The sequence below is a fragment of the Vicugna pacos genome, chromosome 1, assembly GCF_048564905.1.
Source record: "Vicugna pacos chromosome 1, VicPac4, whole genome shotgun sequence".
Taxonomy (NCBI): Eukaryota; Metazoa; Chordata; class Mammalia; order Artiodactyla; family Camelidae; genus Vicugna; species Vicugna pacos.
The window spans coordinates 98,842,959-98,858,978 of NC_132987.1; the positions used below are offsets into that span (position 1 = coordinate 98,842,959).

The 16,020-nt window shown below is 36.1% G+C and overlaps 1 protein-coding gene and 1 non-coding gene across 6 annotated transcripts in view; one reads left to right on the forward strand and one right to left on the reverse strand.

Annotated features, from left to right (window-relative positions):
• The window catches only part of ROBO2 (roundabout guidance receptor 2), a 1,146,283-nt gene that overhangs the window by 953,647 nt on the left and 176,616 nt on the right, over window positions 1-16,020 (reverse strand). The gene's annotated exons all lie outside the window — the stretch shown is intronic.
• Window positions 9,137-9,212, forward strand: TRNAG-ACC (transfer RNA glycine (anticodon ACC)). The gene has a single exon. It is a non-coding gene; the product is annotated as a tRNA-Gly (tRNA).

Sequence of the window (16,020 nt, forward strand, 5' to 3'; positions counted from 1 at the left end):
AATGAAAAATGACAGTGAAAATGGCATTTTAGAAATCATTTGGCATTATTAAATATCCCATTTTAAGTATCAAGTATCTGTTTTTAATATTGTTCTTATACCCCAGCCCTTAATAATAATGTGAGATTGAAAACTACAAAATTGTCTAAGAAACATTTCGCTATGTTAGTAATCAATAGTGTCACAGACATCTGTAAAATTTTTTCAGAGAATTAAAAAAAATCACTCTGTGCTGCTCTTCTAGTAACTTGATAATTACGTACCATCTTATTTCATATACTATAATCTTATATATATTGGAAAATTGAGAATCACATAAACTGCGAATTTGTTCCCAGAATCTAAATTCTAACCCCTAGGGAGTCAGATCTTCTGGCAGTTGAATGGGCTCATCTAAACACTTTCTCACCTTCCCTTTGTCATTGGTGGTGTCCTCCCCACCTCCCACCCCCAATTTCTCAATATACACAGATACCAAAATTTGACTATGGTGAGAAATAGCTGTTATTTGTCTCATCTTATTCTTCAACTTGATTACTTTTTCCTTGACTTCTTCACTCAACTTTACAAAAACCTCTCTCCAGTTCCAAGCAAGAAAAATGACAGATGATGAAATATTTCTTCCTATATTTATTTCTCAGTATTTCAATATTTACTGCTCATTCTCTCCAAGAGAAATAGCCACTCTTTCCCACAACCACTGACAGACGTCGGAGATTCTCCTTTGTCATCTCTGTTCTTCAGGGGTGTTCTTCACTTACTGACTTTTAAAGCCAAGGTGCAATCTGCTTCTGTATTCCAACTCCTAAACTCTGCCTCTCAGTCCTCTATCAAATTTTACTTTATTTACAGGTCTGGAAACGACATGTGTCCAGATTCAATTAGAAAAAAACAACCCAGAGTAAATATTGACTACAAAATTTCATTTTGTTGTCAGCGCATAGAAAATGCCAGACCCACAGTAAGCTCTCAATGAATGCTTGTTGAATGAATTGAATGTGAATAACCATTCTCCTTTTAACTACTGTTTCTCTCCTCCTGGGAGATGGAAGAATCAATACCAATTAAAAGAAGTATTCTGAACATCCAAACACAACATGATAAATTTACTTAGGTCAATCATAAAGCAGTGATTTTTAATACACAGCATTCTGAAGAAGTGAAAAGGTGATTGATTTCAGAATATGCAATGCTATTAAAACTATACTAATCTCTACCATGTGACTTGCTTTGCATGACATTAAAACAAATAATCCAATCTTACCAGGACTGTAACAGCAGTCATATGATGTCCATCACAGAAGATATGCAGTTCTTATCCCCATAGCAACATCTGTAGTACTTATGCAAATCACTTTAAATTAACCTTGATGTGAAAAAGTACCCTAGGGATAATGCTGTTGTTGTGGCAGTTCAGATGAGTAACATGACTTTCTAATGGAACTCCACAGCAAAAATTAGGATAACAAGTTCCTGTTAGCAAATTTTCTTAATATGCATCGATTAAACCATAGGGTTAGTGCTAGCGTAGGGGTAATTAGAGGTATCACAGATAATGAGCTCCCTTACTGATGATTGCCCTCATGTAACCTAGAATAGTTCATGTAGTGGAATGTGTTTTGAGTAATCTGCAATCTAAAAACATGAGATAGTGATAATTTTACATATGTAATTTTAAATTTCAGTTTGAATTTACTTCTCTCTCTCTCTTTCTTTTTCATAGGAATATTTTCTATAGTTGACAGAACATGAAAACAAACTTTACCTACCTAGACTATGGCTTAAATCCATGGTTTAAAAAAAAGGCCTGTTTTTTGTAAAACATGTAATATCGTACAAGTGAAAATACGTAGGCTTTAGGGCAAAGTCATGTATTTCTGTTTTGGTTCTAGTAAACTGAGATAGTGCTTTAAATGTAATAATTAAAAGTTTATTTGAAAGTTTATACCTAAGGAAAAATGAATATGCTATCAGATTTTGCAAAATGCCAAAGTGGAAGACCATTTAATTTTAGCACAAGTAAATTATGGATTTTCCTACTAAATATCATCTTTATTTTAAAATAATTTTAAGTGTATTTTAATAAAATATGAAATCAGAAACCAAATTATGTGTAGCCTACCTGTAGCAGCTAAATTAGAAAGGAAGAGTATTTTCTGAAAATAAATGTAACTGCTTCTGTGCACTGAATTTTGAAGAGTCCCTAGAGTAATTAAGTAATTGGTTTTTGCTTCTGAACTGAATTGCTTAAATATGGGGTAGCTAATTTCCAAAACTGTGAATCCAAGTGCTTCTTGGCCCAAGGGGCTAGCATTTGAGAAGGAAATATCACCTTTTGGTGGTTTGGATTTGGCCCAGATCAATATAACAAAGACACAAATGGCAGTAAAATTTTGTGTAAAGTCAAATTGTTAGAATTCCTTTGGTGAAAATAAAAATAATTTACTGTCAAACACTAAAGATGACGGTGATATAGGGTTGGATATGTTATTTATTCCCTATTGCTGCTATGACAAATTACCAAAAACTTAGGGGCTTAAAACAATAGAAACATATTATCTTATAGTTCTGGAGGTCAGAAGTCCCAATGGATCTCAATGGGTTAAAATCAAGGTATCAGCAGAGCTGCATTCCTGCTGAAATCTCTAGAAGAAATACCTTTTATGTGCCTCTTCCAGGTTCTAGAGGTCATCCTCAGTCCTTGGCTCATGACTCAATTCTTCCATCTTCAAAGCTAAACTAGGAACCGTGGGAGTACCTTTTCCTGCTGCCATATTTCTGGCTCTCTTCTGCCTCTCATTCCTGTGTTAGGGGCCCCTTTGATCACCTGAATAACCCAGGCTAATCTTCTTAATTTAAGGTCAGTTGATTAGCAAACAATTCCATCTGCAATCTTAATTTCTCTTTGCCCTGTAACCTTATTTATTCTCACATTCAGAGGATTAGTACACGGACATCTTTGGGCAGGGTTTATACAGTCTACTATAGGTGAAATTGCCAAAAATCACTGGGTGAGTAGTGAAGAATTCATTGTCATTAGTTTTGCTTGGTAACAGGAAACAATACAACTATTTTCCATTGAACTTGTTGAAATTAGATACAAAATACAGAGTGGACTTGAGATACCCTGAGCAGACAGAGCCATTGAAGCCATGTAAGCGAAACTAAATCTAGCTTATTTCATGAACATAAGTGAAACTTAACTTAGGTTATTTTTGGTAAATGCCTTGGACAATCATAAAAGAAACTTAAGTGATCTTCTTAAAAAGGATATGAGGTAATCATTTTTAACCAGTCGTCTACCATTTGGAAACTCCCATTGCAGTAACCAATCACTATAAAGGGTAGACAGCTTCCTCATTTTTACTTTGTAAGTCATCCTGTAATTCTTATTCATGAGCTTCGTATCAATCTTTGGATGTGGAAGATCCCAGTCTGTGAACTGTTCATATATGTACAATAAACTCTTGCTAACTGCTATTTATTGATTTGGCAGTTTAAATTTTGCTATTTCTGTATTTTTGATAAACTAAATTTCATATATAGAATTATACTGAATTAAATTTGTATAAAGCCAAGTAATGTCCAACAACTAGATTTCTGATGGAAGAAAGAAGTATTTTCCAATTTATGTTATTTATATATAACTTTGCAGATGGACTACCCTCAGTTTGTTGAGAAGTTGGAACTGTTTTACTTGGAACCTCAAGATACATCCAACTGGACGGTGATACCACATTTACAGTAAGACTGCAGATAAGAACTTAGCCATTGTCACTCACTTCACTTTATGAAAAGTCAGGACAACAATAATAACAAAAATAACTTCGTCTGATATATGTACTTTTAAATCACCGTAAATCCCTCTCAGAATATAGAAAGAGATTGCTTTTATAATTAAATGAATCTTGCCTAATCCAAAAGATTTAAGCTGGATAATAAGTAATTAATTATATGTATAGATCTCACCAATATATTAGTAGGTGAAACCAGGCATTATTTTGAAAGAATAAAAAATTTAAAATAAAACTACACTTTTTGAAGAAATATAATAGGGTACATTAGAATATACAAAACATACTCAAGAAGAAAAATCAGCTTAATCTTGCATAATTGAAATCATTTTCTACTATGGATTTCAATTTATTAAAGTAGAAGGATATTTTGCAGGAATATATTTCACTAGAGTCAAAATTAAGGCTACAACTGAACACAATTAGAACATAAAAAATTAACAATGTTAGAAACATTAATGGGAGGGCTACTGAAGACAGCACACATAATTCTTAAGGCTCATTTCAATTTCACCAGTAATTACTTATAAGCCTTATCTTAAGAAAAACTTTCACATTTTCAAAGGAAAATGTATATCACTTTGACAGAAACATGAAAAACTCTTTTGTTTAAAACTTAGGTGAAGAGTTAACTGACAACAGATGTGAAGCATTAAGATTTTCTACAGTCACATCTAAGTCGGGCCTTTATTTGTCCTATATAGATAAAAATAGACAAATTTAATTATCCTTCGCATTTCAGGACGTAAACTGTACACATCTGTTGCTCAATCATTTTACAAGGCGAGGTGCCCTGAAAGAGATCTAAGTATCCACTTAAATTGTGTCTCTCTGCCATCGACTTCTGTAATGGCAACACTGAACAGAAATAGCAGATGGGTAAGTTCAATACACAGCATGTGGAAGGAAAATCTAGTTTGCTGGGTTTCCTTTCCCACCTTACTGTAGACCTGACCCGACACACCCACTCAGTGTGTGGGATATGACGGACGGCATCACTTGTTCATGAACTTCAGACAGGTAGAACTGCGCCACTGTGTGTGGAAAAGGCTGAACCAGAAATGAAAGACATTGCTTGAGGGTGGCAGCACACTCTTTTAAACTAATTAAGTAGCTAATGTTTACTGAGTTTTTACTATGTACTGACCTTGCTTCTAAGAGCTTTTATCTTTTAACTAATCTAATGGTCACCTTAGCACTGTGAGGTTGCTGAAGGAAGAACAGAAGCATAGCAGTTTGAATCACTGACCTGCAGTGACTCAGCTATTACATAGTAAAACTGGGATTTGAATCCAGAAGGTATGACTCTCGAGTCCACGTCTTTCCTCACAGTGTGCCTCTGGTGTGGACACTACAGTCTGGTAAAGTCAACAACTATGTGGACAGAACCATTCTATAAATATGGCTATTTTAAACTACATTAACTCATCTCTATATACACATATAAAAGTGTAGACATCTATGTAGAAAATATACTTGCATTTAAAAAAAAAAGAATAAAGAAATGGCCAAAGAAAAAATTTTAAAAGCATACTTAGATAATACAACAAAACTCTAGTCAAAATAGATTTAGTTTAATATAAATCAATCACTAAATAAATTATCTTTGACTTTCAAAGTAGATATATTCCTCCCCTTTTTAAAAGAGTAAATATAGATAGATCAATGCAGAGAAAAAGAAGCCTTTATAGATCATGGACTTAAGGTCCTTACCAACACCTTTTACTGAGAACTGACATTTGAACTGAATTCTGAAGGATGACTTATTTTCCAGATGGATAAAAATGGGCAGAATGTTGGTAAATAGCTACTGACTCCTTAGGTATAAAGGTACTAATGATAATTATTCTCAAAAAGTTGAATTCAGTCTAGTCTGTGAAATGGACTTGTGTCAGTGTCTGTAGGTGGGTGTAGGCTATTGTGAAAATGAGATTTTTAAACATCTTGTATACAGTGCTAGGAAAGTTGGATTTTCTTCCTCCCATCATAAGCAGTGGGAATATTATTAGAAGGAAATAAAGAGAATGTGTTCAGATTTTTTTTCCTCATGATTATTCTAGCATCTTTTCTGAAGACAGATTGAGGGGAATGGAAGACTGATAGAAAAAATAAAAAGAAAAAATATTTTTATAGAAAGATAGAGGGACTAGACAAGGTAATTTATGAGTGCTTAATAATAATAGCAGGGATAGGATAGCAGGGAAAAAAAGATGGTCCAGATTCAAAGAAACTTTATGGTATAATTAAGAGGATGTGGTGATGATTAACCATGATGGTGATGATAATAATAGTTGACATTAATAAATGATCAATGTTAGGCATTCTATTTCTCCTAACAACCATATGAGATAGCTATTTCTACTATCAATACCATTTTCACAGATGAGATAGATATACAGGTTAAATAAGTCTCCATGATTTTAGACCTGCCAAATGGCAGTGCTAAAATCTCAATGCAGACGATTTGTCTCTGAGCCTGCACTCCTTACCACAATGCTAGTTTCTATCCTTTGTTAGATGTGGGAGTAAGAGAAAGAGATGTCTAGGCTTCTTTTGTTTAAAATACAGGATAAATGATGAGGTCCAGCGGCTTCTTGCTGTGCCATCACATGGTCTTCCCTCTGTGCATGCACATCCCTAGTCTCTTTTCTTCTTCTTACAAGGACACCAATCCTACTGGATGAGATTCCTACCCTTATGACCTCATTTAATCTTAATTATCTCTTTAAAGACCTTATCTCCACATGCAGTCACATTGGAGGTTAGGGCTCCAACACAGGAAATTTTAGGGAATACAGTTCAATATGCAATTATCACTGTGGAACAATCAGATTAGTTAGTCTCATATAAACTTAGAAGTACAATATTGATAGGAAAAACTAGAGCTAGATTTAGATTTATGAATTATCAGCAGTTGAAATTATGGACGGTATCACCCAAGAAGAATGTGACGTGGGAAGTTAATCAGAACAAACACGAACTCCTGAGAAACAACATTTCAGAAGTAAGGACAAAAAGAGAAGAAAGCAAAGGAGAACGAGATGTAGAAGGAAAATTAAGATAAATCTATGGCAGGGAAAGTACATTTAATGACTTGTGAAACTGTCAACAGCCCCAAATAGTATATAGAAGTCAAGTACAATAAGAATAGAAAATGTCATATAATTTGGTATTTGGAAAACTTTAGTGAGTTCAGCAAGTGTATTATCAATGGAGTGGTTAGAGGAAAAGGAAGATGGTATTGGACAGAGTGGTAAATAGGAGTTGAGGATGTGGACCCAGTAAATGTGGACTATGTTTTCAAGACTATGGCAGTGAAAGGAAACACAAATAGAAGCAGCTTGAAGAAGTAGAGAGAAAGTGAGCTGATCTAGCCATGAAAGCTGGTCCTGACTCATGTTGAGAGTGAATGAAGGCTGGAACTCAGCCTTAGGTTACTTTTCCTTAGGCTTTCCATTCAGCCAGAAAACAGCAATGCAGAGATACACGTACAGACGGTCAAAAGATCCAGCGAGTCAATGCATCTTCCTTGTGATGGACTCAATACCTGGTATAGAGTGAAGAATCTGCCAGGCGAGAGGACCCAGAGCCTAGATTGACTGTCCTTACAGGGTGAGGCTGAAAGGAGTGCCTTGGGGTGGGGTGGGGATGTGGAGGGGAACATCAGCACAGAAAGGTCCACCTTATTTCCATATAAGAAATAAGTGCTTATCACCATTATACTCTTCTAAATTCCTGGGCCCTTCAAGAAATTCTGAAGCAGTGGAACTGGCATTGGCCTAGCACACACTGGCCTAGCATACAAGCAAAATATTTATTTTATTACACTTTTTAAAAAATCGAAGTATAGTCAGTTAGTGTGTTGATTTCTGGTGTACAGCATGATGTCCCAGCCTATTTCACTTTTTTTGAAGTATAAAACTAACTTGAACATGGTTAGAGATTGAAAAGAAAATGGGGTTAGAGAAAAAGAGATTAAAATATAGCAGAGGAAAAGAATAATCTTCAATGAAGTCCTGAGAAGATGGGTGGAGATGAGATTTGGCACTCAGGTGGGCAATTTAACTTCAGAAAAGAGGGAAGAAGGACAAAGTCATTAGGAGAGAAGGGGAGTTAAGAAAATTCAAGACTTCTGGTCTTCGACTTCTCAAGAAGACGGTGGCACGATAATCCCTGAGATGGTATCAGTAGGCAATAAATGAAGTGGCTCGTGGAGACTGGAGGTGATCTGGGACAAAGTTGTGGAAATGATCAAGGCAGGAAAATAATGATAAAGGGGAAACCAAAACCACAAATAGTGAGAACCCTGGTTTCCAATTCTAAATGTGTCAATCTCTTAACACGTCCCCAACTACCCACACCCAGGTCTGAAATCATCTCCTCTAGGGAGGCTGTGGTTCTCCTACACACTCCGCAGTGTTGGTGGGATGCCACACAGCCCTGAATTCCCTGGCTTTTCTCCTCCTTCCTATTTGCTTGCTGAAGGCTGGGAGCTCTCCTAAGCTAGAGCCTGCCTGGTCTTGCTATAACTGGTCTCTTTCATAGGCCGTCTCTGGCATAGAACAGGACATCACATAAGTGGATGAAATGACTGAATAAATAAATGAAACACTCACCTCTTCAACAAATTAAAGGATTTAATGTGTTTTAGAGAAGTGGGAGAATTAATACTGGCAATAAGACTGGCCAGGGAATTAGAAGATTTGAAAATTTCTATCCAGTTTAGTTGGAGAAGGATAAAGCATAGCTGTGTCATAAATTTTCTCATAATGTTTGACGAAGATCTTAAATAGAAACTAATTTAAACAGATTAGATTTTGAATTCTTTGAAGACAGGATGTCTTATTTATTTAGCGTAACATACAATAAGAATTTACTCAGTAGTTGTTTGTTGAACGAAGGAATCCCAAAACTTAAATTAACCCCAGGTCCAGGAATAGAATTGACATTTAATATATAATTTTAAAACTAAGCTAGATGGAAAGTTGAATAAAACAGTAAAGATAATGAAATTTCTTATTTTTCTATTCATTATGGCAGATTCCATGGTCTTTCTTTGTATTTCAAAATTCAAAGAAAATAAGGAAAATGACAAGGGAGCAGTAGTGTTCACTTCATGGACTTGCTTTGAGACCCCTACGTAATGTTTAACCTTTTCTTGAAAGAAAGTTTCACATATGAAGGATTGATCTTAAGAATTAAAATTAGTTCAGTCTTTGGGTGGTAACTATGGGATTTTTCATTTTCCCATGTTGTTTACCTGTATGCCCTAGTATTTCTGAAATGGAAGTAGTCGGATAGTAAGAAGTTGTTTAAGATGTGTAAATGGTAGGGTGGGTGGTAGGGGCAGTAATAGCTCAGTGGTAGAGCGTGTGCTTACCATGCACGAAGTCCTGGGTTCAATCCCCAGTACCTCTATTTAAAAAAAAAAAGTTTGTAAATTAACGAACAGCTGGGATAAAGTACGTAGATTCAGTTAAACCATATCACTGCTGAATTCATAAAAATGCAATGACTCCCTTTTACCTCTTGCATTCAGTTCAAACTCTCCTACTTCGGTCCAGTTCCACCCTCACTATCGACTTCTGTTTCTTGTACATTCACCTGGCATGACTTTGTTCCAGTTACCACGTGAAGCTCTCATTACCCTCTGTAGTCTCCGCATCCAGAAACCATTTCACTTGGTCTCTGATCCATATTCTTCCCCTTCTTTAAGGTCCTGGAGTTCCCACTTGAGTCCCACCTCTTCCAAAAAACTTTTTTTTTTTTTGGTTCCTTTTGCACACTTCACTTTGTTACAGAATGTCATTTTAGGTGAATAAGTACCATGAGAGCTTATGCTGCATTCTTAGCGTGTCGTTTAAAAGGGAAATATCTATATTAAAAATCTTGGCTGAAATGCAAGGTTAGCTGCTCCCCAGCAGGGTCCAAAAACTGGGTACAGATCTCCTCAGGTGTATTCAATTTTTTATGATGCTTTTCATTACAGTTGGGCATTTGCTTGGATGCCTTACACCAAATGCTTCTCTTTTCTCACCGAGACACAGTTCTCTTATTCTCTTCTGGATCGTTGGCCTGATAACTGAAACTCTGTCAGGAAATTCTTGTTGGTTAAATTTTAATGCTGTAAGCTTTCTGACATATGAAAGTAGAAAAGCCTTAATAAAGAAGGCTGAGGATAGGCAAATCCTGTTACTCTCTGACCCACTAGTCTATATTTAGACTTTTTTCATAGACTATTTCTAGTAGAATTCCTTTACTTCACATTGTTTGAACAAGGAACAAAACCAGGTAATTCTAGGTTATTTTAAAGGCTTGGCTATCTCCATTTTTATTCATACTACTCAGATAGGATGAGTCATACAACGCAAACATTTTTGCATCAGGGGAAAACAAAAGTCTGTGGAAACGGCCACTCGATTTATTTAGTCTTCAACTGTGCGGCCTCCTATCTATGAATAAAACAAAATGCAGTATTTTCATTAACAGCACCTTGGCACCTTACCAGATCTAGTGTGAACATTAAAAGGTAAAAGATTGGTTTTCACATAAAGGAGCTCACATTTCCATGGGTGGCACAGGTTTTATGCACGTCCTGCGTCAGACAATCTATCAAAACAACAGTTTAGCAGTGGTGTGTGATATGGGTAACAGATGCCTGCTTTAAAGTGGCAAAGAAGATTCACGTTATTCATTTAAAAAAAGTATAGATGAAAAATTTTAAAACTGTTTTTCGGTACACATTATAATCTCACTGGACACTATAGGAATCGCTTCCTTGCAAAGAAAAGGGAGAGGAATCAAGTAGCTTTGGAAACTGCTGTCCTTCTGTGAGCTTGTACACAAGTGAGCCAAAATCTTTTCTTTTCTATGTACATACACTCACCCACATGTGCGTGAATGTAGGGTGCATGCGTGTGTGTGTGTGTGTGTGTCTGTGTGTGTCTGTGTGTGTGTTTATGATTTCCCCTCTTAGCCCTTTGGTTTAGTTTTGCTTATGTCTGGGTGATACACTTCTGTATTCTTAACCTAGTAAGTATGAAATAAAATATTAACCTGGTGTGTGTCTCTCTTGAGGGAGCTGTGAGTGCTTTTCACTCCCCAACCTGTTGCACATCCTCAAAAGAAAGGTACTTCATAAGAGCAAATAATAATTTATTTTAGCCTATTTTAAAAGACTGCTTTTATTCCAAATACCACAGGTATTTTGAGTTGGGACGTTATCTTCAAAGAAGTAGAAGAGAGCTTCTCGAATTCACGTTGTCTGGCAGGCACGGTATCTAATCCTCACATCCCAGCAAGTTGGCATTTCTCTACACCCATGTCTAAATTTTGTGACATCTGCATGGGCTAAAGAGATTTATGCCTTAAAAATATTTTATTTGAAAGCATGCATAAATTTAAAAGCATGGAAATGCATTATTTAATACTTTTCCCTCTGATGAAATCCTCTTTTAGTAGATGCTGAATATTTCTTTAAAACATTATTTATTATAGAACAAGATGAAAGTGACTGGGTATCTTCCAGATGAATAAGATGGATTATTTTCTTTCAACTCACATCTCACATTTTCAATAGCTTCTTACTTTCTCAACTCTATGTTGCATTTTAAAAAATCACTTCAACTATGTCTTTATTCTAAGCATCTAATATAAACAATGACCCCACTAGTCTCAAAGCTTATAATGATGTTCATGGGGATGGAATAATATTTATTGGCTTTCTTTCTCAGAATGATCGATGTAGAAGTTTTTTCTTTCAGTTTTATTGGCGCACAGGGGCCTCCTCACTCATAATATGCAACTTTTTAATGAAAGAGATATGTCACTTTTTCAAATGTCAGTCATGTCACAAGAATTACTTTGAGTTGCTAGAACAGTTGCCTAATTTGAGAAGAGGAAAATCACCTGTCACACTGACAGAGCAGGATAAGTGGTAAGGTCACGATGGCACGTTTTACTTAGAGGATAGATCTTCTATCACTGGTAGAAAGTTAACAAATTACCGGAAAACCTTTAAGGACAAATTGTTGATATTTTCCTCATACCCAGGTACAGTTGAAGGCATAGACAATTACAACCACGTTTAATATAAGTGGCTGGTTTCCCACTCAGGTGATGATGGTGAGCTTGCTTGAGCAACTGTTACAGACTGAATATTTGTGTCTCCCCAAAATGCGTATGTTGAAATTCAGTCACTAATGTGTTGGTGTTGGTAGGTGAGGCCTTTGGGAGGTGATTAGCTCATGACAGTGGAGCCCTCCTGAATGAGATTAGGGCCCTTGTAAGAAGTGGACAGAGGACAGAGAGCTAGCTCCTCCCTTTTCTGCTACGTGAGAACTTGAGGAGAAGTCAGGCTTCTGCAACCCAGATGAGGGCTCCCACCAGCACTCGACCATGCTGGCAACTTGATCTTAGACTCCCAGCTTCCAGAACTATTGGCAAACAAATTTCTGTTATTAATAAGTCACCTGGTGTATAGTATTTTGTTACAGCAGCTGATTAATATAGCAGCTTACAAAAGCAAGCTTGTGCAATAATAGATTCAGTGTTATGCAGGCTGCAAGGGAGACACATCGTGACTAAATTGGGTTACAGCATGGTGCTTTGTGTTTGTTTTCAATTAATTCAGAAATCAGGTCATGGCTCTTTTCGACAAAATAGGGGGTTATAAATTCAGTATTTGGCAATGAGGCAAAGAAACAGATGGCTGGAAAGAAGAGAACAGAATAAAGGGCCTACTAGAGAGAAGAAGGTAGTGGAACAGGACAGTGAATGTAGGCAAAGCCGTGTCTGGTTTAAGTGAAGTCAGGAGAGGTGGTGTGTTAAGAAGGAAACATGCTTTATCTGCTAAGAGCTTGGGTTCCAGTGTTAGAGATAATTGAGTTTATCTCCTGCTTGGACTCTTACTAGATATGTGACCTTGGGCAAAGGACTTATCTTCTTTGATCCTCAGCTTCCTCATCTGTAAAATGGGCATTATGATAAACCTGCCTTGGGAGTTGGGAGAATTAAATATAATAATGGAGGTAAAATGCTCTACCTAGTCCAATGTGTAAAATGCTTTCAGTGAATGCTAGTTTTAATGATTACTATTAAAACAAAACTGAAGCATTTGAAGAAACAAAAGTTAAGAAAATAGTGGGCCTTTTCCCAACAAATAGCACTAAAAACCCTGAAACAATATATAAAAACTTCATTGGACCCACGGCTGCATAACTCAGTTGACTACATAAGCACATGCTTAGGATATGAAAAAAGAAACAGCACAAACAAAACAAAACAAAACAAAACAAAAACCAAAACAAGATCAGAAAGGCTATGGAGCAGCTGTGTTCCCTTTTTCATGAGGCAAGTTTTGTGTAATATCTTAAAATAAAATCAAATGATAAATTAGTCTATTAACAAGTATACTTAGAAAATGTAGTATTTTTAATATTTGTGTCTTCTAAATAATTGGGCTTCAAATGGGATAAGAATAGCAGAATATACGAAAAAGAAGAGAAAAATGCACCTAAAAGAAGAGAAATTCGAACCGAAGTCTCTTATCCTTAGTAAGAGGAAATGAAGAATGCTGTTATCAGAAGCTCACACTAAAACATCCGTGGCATGCTATATATTCATTTGGTTCAAAAAATAATACAGTTCTCATTTCAGAGTAAACTTTCATTCATTCTCAATGGATCCTTTTATCATTTTCATAATGTCTCAAGTTTAAGAACCCCCTTGATATATACCTAATTTGCAAAAAGCAAACAAAAAAAGACCTATTTTGTATTCATTAGAATTCCTAAGTTTCATTACCTTATTTGCTACAAAGAACCAAGTTCTATTGGGAGGTAAAACTTCCTACTTTAACAATTATTTATTCTCTTAGTATAAATGAATTTATAAGCTTCTGTAATGAAGAAAGAGTAGAGCATAGACATGAGGAATACATGCAAGGGAAATGGAGACTTTCCATGTGGGAAGGGCAGTGCCCCTAAAGGGGAATGAAGGTAAACAGGAAGACTCAAGGTACTTTACAGTAATCCCCTAGGCCAGCCCTATCACATCTTAACTCACGCAGCAGGACAACCTTTTTTGGAATAGTATCTGCTATATATTTTATTTCTTAATAATTATCGTTTTTTAAAGCTCTCTACCCCTTGGAAGCATGCACACTTATTTCATTGTAGGCAGGGTGAATAGAGCCTAGGAAAAAAATCCAAAATGAGTTTCAATTATTTAAATAGGGCTTCGCATGTACCAAAACTAAGGACAGTTTTCATGTGCAAGAGCCAAGTCCTTGAGAAGAAAAGAGGTTTTCAGATATCTGAACTCCATGGAGGTTGACTATAAAGCAAATTTTCGTGAGAAAGTGGGGAAGAAGCCAGGACACGACATAAGGAAGCGGCCATAATGACCAAGTAAGTCAGATGTATCGGTGCAGCATTTTCAGGCAGTAAAAGGGCCCTGGAATGGTGTTTCTATTATCTGAAGCCCAGATGTGCAATGGGTGAGATCTAGATTACAGTGCTGTCTGCCAGGTCATCATCAGAACCATCTGTTGGCTCTCCATTCAGAATATTCAGTATCTGAGCCCTTCAATTTTACCTACCTAGTCTAAGCTACTGTCATCCCTCCCAGGGTTATTGCGATTTTTCCTAACTGTGACCCTCTTGCTATTCTTCCTATCCCCTGGTACACACCCCACCCAGAATATTAGCCACAGAGCTTCTGTTAAAGGTAAGTCATATCAGGTCACTCCTCTGCTCAAAACTCTCCAATGGTACCCCATTTATCTCAGAGTAAAAGCTGAGGTCTTGCATTTACTAACATATTTCCTCTGACTTGAACAGTGCCTGGAACCTAGTAGGAAGTCACTAGATATCTGTTGGATGAGTTAAAAATGAATAAATAAAGTCCTATCTCATTGGAAGTAAACACTAGTTCTTTTGGTTGGCTAGGAAGCTCTAAAGTTCTGTTCCCCACACCCCCATTTCTTCTCTAACCACTATCTTTTTCTTTCCTTCTAACTGGACAGAGTATCCCCCAAACTTAGCAAGCACATTTGCCTTAGGGCTGGAAGACTGTCCATTCCTTCTGCCTGAAATGCTCTTTCACAAGATAGCTGTGTGGATCCCTCACTGTCTGTCTTTCCTAAAGGCTTTGTGAATCCTTCCCTGACTGTCTTATTTAAAATTATAATACCCACACATCTTTATTTTCTGCTTTATTTTCTACATAATATTTATTATTATTTAATGTGCTATATATTTTACTTTTAATAAATTATCCTCCATCTTCCAATCTTAAGTGTCAGGATAGTGGGTATTTTAATCTCATTGATTACATTCCTTTTCTCTCAATGCCTAGAATGGTGGTCGCTGGAATAAAGTAGGCACTCAAAAAGCATCTGCCGATTTAGTGAGTGAATCAATTAATAGTATGAAGAAGGTGAGGTTTGGGCTACTAAGGAGCAGAGCATGGAAAGTAATAAACTAGGAACTCTACAAGATAGAACAGAAATAAATATACTGAGATAATACTCTGAATGTTGCTGTTAATGGGCTATATCACCTTAAAATACTTTTTGTACTTCTACCTTTTTAATTTCAATTTTTCAACTGCAAATAACAATTAAATAATATGTTCTACGAGATCTTTTGCATCTCTGATTTTTAAGAAAAGTTTCCATAATAGATTCTATAATCCATTTTCTGTTCATTTTGAAAAATAGATATTTATAATTATTTAAGTCTCTATGTATCTATTTGAGTCTGGATTTTGTCAGATTTACACGCAATGTAGCATTTTTTTAAAGTTTTTTCCCTGAATAGAAACAATTACAAAAAAATTTATAATTTTTGCCATTAGGTTTTCCAAAGCGATGATGACATGAAAGAGAAGAATACAAGTCCACACACATGTACAGCTGATTTTTATCAGAAAAAAATACAAAGCAATCTCTTCTTCCAGGCACTTTTCCCCAGCTGGTCTAAGAACATATATCATCACAGCTTCTAAATTTTAATTTACAGGCAACAAACATGGTAGTTTTATAGGCTTCTGGCCATTGCAAAATCACTGATCGCAAGGCCTGCCTCCTCAGAAACTAATCAAAAGCTGACACATTCTGTTAACTTCCTATTATACATTCATAACATCATCTTTCGATTCAATGTCATAAAGAATTTATGTAGGACATTAATCATGCAAGACCACTAAATTGTTCTCATTTCAG